This window comes from Sceloporus occidentalis, unplaced genomic scaffold (genome assembly GCF_023333645.1).
Source record: "Sceloporus occidentalis isolate IW3139 unplaced genomic scaffold, rSceOcc1.0.p SCAF_6, whole genome shotgun sequence".
NCBI lineage: Eukaryota > Metazoa > Chordata > Lepidosauria > Squamata > Phrynosomatidae > Sceloporus > Sceloporus occidentalis.
Genome location: NW_028316986.1, coordinates 7,578,680 through 7,583,412, shown reverse-complemented (window position 1 = coordinate 7,583,412; position 4,733 = coordinate 7,578,680). Strand labels below are relative to the sequence as shown.

The 4,733-nt window shown below is 40.3% G+C and overlaps 1 long non-coding RNA gene across 1 annotated transcript; it reads right to left on the bottom strand.

Moving 5' to 3' along the window:
* Positions 1-640: 640 nt before the first annotated feature.
* On the bottom strand, positions 641-4,529 carry LOC149310383 (uncharacterized). Its single transcript, XR_016281563.1, has 3 exons — positions 4,458-4,529; positions 2,539-2,642; positions 641-1,754 (listed from the first exon to the last, which is right to left on the bottom strand). It is a non-coding gene; the product is annotated as an uncharacterized LOC149310383 (long non-coding RNA).
* Positions 4,530-4,733: the final 204 nt, after the last annotated feature.

The window sequence follows — 4,733 nt, the reverse complement described above, 5'->3', positions numbered from 1 at the left end:
TTGAACTCCTATCTGCTGTGTTCACGTTCCCTTGATAACTTTGCCTTTACTTCTTCTTTGGAATCCTACATTGTATATCCAAATGCTAGAAATCTAGGGACTGAGGGGAAATTTTATGGGAAGGGAAGACTTCTTATTTGGGGGGGAGGGGGTCAATGCCCTCCTTTTGCCTCCACCTCTTAGCTACATCCTTGCAGAACCTTCTGGTCATGGGCCATAAACATTGTCAGGTGGACCCATCTAGTCTACTCATCTCTTCCCTTTGAACAATGTATAAGATGGGTGGGAATCATGTGCTACTCATGATTTTGTCAAAGTGGAAGTCCCACCAGCCAATGGTGAGGAATGCTGTACTGCTAAATGCTAAGAGGAGACCAGAGAGTGTGGTGTAAAGGTTCATTTGAATGTCAGAATAGAAAAATGGAAAGCCAGTGTCAGATTCCTGCTCGGCCATAGAACACCCCTGGGTAACGTTTTGCAAGACACACTGTCTTGGCTTCAGAGAAATGCAGTTGCAAAAAACCCTGGAACAAATTATGCCAAGAAAATCCCTAATAGGTTCACCTTAAGGTTGCTATAGATCAGAAATGATTTGAAGGCACACAACAACAGCAACAACAACAATGACTTTATTGGGAAAGTCTCGTTCACAAGGCACAATAAAAGGAAAGAGAGATTGTTTTAATTTCAGAATGCACAGACAAATCTTCCAGTAGTCAAATGCTCTTTCATTCTGAGGCAAATATTGTCACTAATGGCACCCCTAGATCTGCTGACTATGATGGCCATATTGCTACATGATGGAGTAACTGTTATTTTTATGCCAGAGATGTGAATTATGCAGCTCTCCAATGTTGTTGGCTACCTTAAGTCAATCCTATCATAGGATCTCTCGGGGCTGAGAATGTGTGACTCAACCAAGGTCACCCAGTAGGTTTCCAGGCCACACAGAATAAAATCCTAGTCTCCAGAGTCATAATCCAATGCTCAAACCACACCATTGCTCTGGTTCTCCAATATATTATGCCACACATATATTTGTGGAATGGTTCCATTGTGCTTTACCTCCTGAACTGCAGTGTCTTGTACCATAGATAAGGTTCATAATACGTACACTAATACTGATCTACAGAGCAGTCTAGATGATCCATCTGAGATTGCTTAAAGTAAATATTAAGTATTCCAAAGTACTAAGTATTCCAAAAATCCTACCTCATTTTAGACTCTTGGTGGAAAATGTATTTGCTAAGTGTAATAGCATAAAAATAAGAATGAAAATTGGGGTTACCAAGTCAAAACTGTTGTACCTTTAATAGTTGATCAGAAGAGAGAATTTCAGCATATGACAAGCAACATTTCAGCAAAAATACTCTCTTCTACACAAAGGTTTAAGACCCTTGTCTAGTATTTCACCTAAAAGGCAGCCCTAACAGCCAGATAAATTATAGAAGGCTCCTGAACCATCACTGCTGGTCATTCCCAGAATAGAGAGGAAAGCCCTGCCTATTGAGTTCACTGTACATCAGCTCAGCTGCAGATTACAATGGAATGGATGGAAGCTGCACAGAGGCATTTCTAAACAGATTTAATCCAGAAAAGTCCAGGTTAAACTCTTGACTTTGAGCAACATTGTCTTTTGAAATGACAAGGAATATCCAGCATAACACCTGAGGGGCAAGTCTCGTTCGGTAGCAGGAGACAGAATCCACCCACAGAGGCACAGGTAAGCAGCATAGCTTCTGCAGGGCTCTCCCCTGTAGAGAGAACAGAGTCAACAAAGAGGTCTTGAGAGGTCTCTACCATTCTTACCACATGTGTTCTTATTGCATTTATTCTCCCATTCTACATGGACATTTTTGGGGGAAGTCATGACTAGAAATCCCCAATATGGGTGGCCTAGAGCTAAACACAAATGATCTGAAATAGAGATTGCAAGTAAACAGGACAGAAAAGGAAGGGAGAGTTGGGGGAATGTGACTTATACATCAAGAACTGCAAGGAATTTCAGCTGCCTATACAAATCTATACGGAGGGTTTATTGCATGTTGTTCTGCACCTTCAAGTCATTTCTGACTTATGGCAACCCTAAAGTCAACCTATCATGGGATTTTCTTGGCAAGATTTTTTCAGAGGAGGTTTGCAACCATTGCTGCCTTCTAAGGATGAGAGAATGGGTTTTGTTTTTTTTGTTTTTTGCCTTCTTCCTATGGGGTATTGAATGGAGTGGGGAAATCATTGTTTGGCTCCAGACTCCTCACCAATCACTTTGCCCTATCTTTGCCCAAAAAGAGCTCTCAATAGCTTTGTGAACCTGGGAGAAGCCACTCTATATGGCTCTGCTGTCTCTCCATACACACTCAAATCAACCCATAAATTCTCCACTTCTAACATTGATGTTCATCCACACTATTTCAAGTTACATTCCTATTTTGTGGAACTTTCAACTTGCAGGAGGCCAAAGTAATATAGTATTCTCAACAAAACCTCAATGTTCATAAGATTCATTTCCCACCATATTTATGTTTAATCATCACTCACCTTGAAGAGCCTGAAATAAGAAAAAGATAACAACTGAGAGACAGTGAAGGATCTTCATGGTTAATGTTCATCCAGGATCTCACTATCCTTCCAAAGAAGACACCCTGAGAAGAGAGGTGACTGGGTTAGAAACAAAGGTTCACAGCGAAAATTTATTAAGTTTTTAAGGATGCAAGTAGATGAAATCTTTGTCTCAAAAGTTTGTTAAAAAAAAAAAATCCATTTAGTTATGCAATGCTGAGCCTTTGGCCTAAATTCAGCTGTACATCCTAACTCAGGGGTAGGCAACCTGCGGCCCGCGGGCCGGATGCGGCCCGGCGAGGCCTTGGGACCGGCCCCAGCCCAGTCTTGCCACTGATTGCCGCCGGGGCCTTTGGCGTCTCGCGCGAGGGGCATGGTGGGGCAATTTCTATAGAAGTCTCAGAAACATGCATTTATCTTAACATTTTTTTAAAAATCAGCAATTTTTTTTTGTGTGTCCTCCATTTTTTATTTAAAAAGTGCCCTCCATTTGAAAATTCTGTCCTACATTTGTCCCAGTTTATTTATTTATTTAATTTTTTAAAAAAATATTTAATTATTATTATTTTTTTGGCTTCGGCCCCCCAGTTGTCTGAGGGACAGCAACCCGGCCCCCGGCTCAAAAGGGTTGCCTACCCCTGTCCTAACTAAATGAGGCCCATTGACTCAAAGGGAATTTGATGAGTCAACTGATTCAATATGTCTGCTCTCATTGAAATTCACAATAGAAGTCAGTCCTTGTTGTCTCAAAAATTTCCTCTAGTTCAGAGGTAAGCAAAAAGTTGTGATCCATGAGCTACATGTGATATCAGTACATGTACACAGAGAGTGCTCTTTCCTTCACACACACACACAACACAACTTGCAGAAATATGGAAGTTTAATCTTCCCCTCCCTGTGCATTTAGTACAAGAAGGGAAGATATAGCCTCTCCCACTGAGAGTTGCCAGATCTCAGGGTCAAGCCCCTCTTTTCTGTTTCTCAGGGTAAGATTGAGGAATCCCAGGGTTAGTCTGCTGACTTTAGAAGTGTGTGTGTTCTAATCTGTTCAATGTGGTGTTTTTACTTGAATGGCATATTCTGTTTAATTGTACCCTGTACTTAATGTGTAATGCTAAATGGGGCACCAGGGGCCATTTATTGTAACATGTAAACATTGTATAGTGTCTAGATTGAGGGAAATAGCAGTACCACTTTATTCTGCTTTGGTTAGATTTCATATGGAATACTGTGTCCAGTTCTGGGCACCACAATTCAAAAATGATGTTGAGAAGCTGGAGCATGTCTAGAGGAGGATGACCAAAAGAAGACAATGGCAAAGTATTTCTGAAGGCTTTTATCGTTAAAATCCTAGGGTGAGATAAATCAAAATGGCCCAAGGTGCACATATATCTTGAGTGTAATCTGTACATTTTTAAAGAATGTCTATGAAATGCCTATATATATATATATATATATATATATATATATATGGATATTACTCTAACAAAGCTGATATGGATTACTTTATGAACACACCCTCATTGCATAATTGCAACAATCAATGTTCAATGGTGCCTTGCATGTACGAAAAGGTTTTTTTGTATAACAAAATGGCATAGAAGGGTTCTCCTGTCTCTTTACCATCTTTTGCCAATGATGTTCACAATTAGCAGTGCAAAAAACGCTGTCTGTATCTCTACTGCTCACCTGGGAAAGTGATCTCGGCTTTTTGAATTTTCCTTTAGATTTCATTACAGTGATGGGTTTTCAGTATGATCAGGATGATTTACATTTTTGCAAAAAAGCAAAGGAAGTTTTAGAGGATCTAAACCATTGCTGCATAGCCTGTTGGTCTGACTAGTCTCCTATATATGCTCCTACGTTGCAAGATCAAACCAAAAATACACATTCCTTACCTTTCCATTCAGTCAGGAAGAAGGAACTGGCTTCAGGGGAAATCTCAAGGACAAGTCCTTCATTTGTCTGACTCAAAGCTGAAAACGACTCTCTGGAAAAAGCTAAGCAACATCATTTCCTGGTAGACTTATGGGGGTTGTAGTTTTCTCATCCTTCAGAATTCATGACAGCAGAGCACAGAAAACTTTAAAGCCAAAGCCAATGATCCCATCAGGAAATGTTTTTTTTCCCCATTTTGAGTCACACAGTCTGTTTATGATCTCTCCTCCATTACT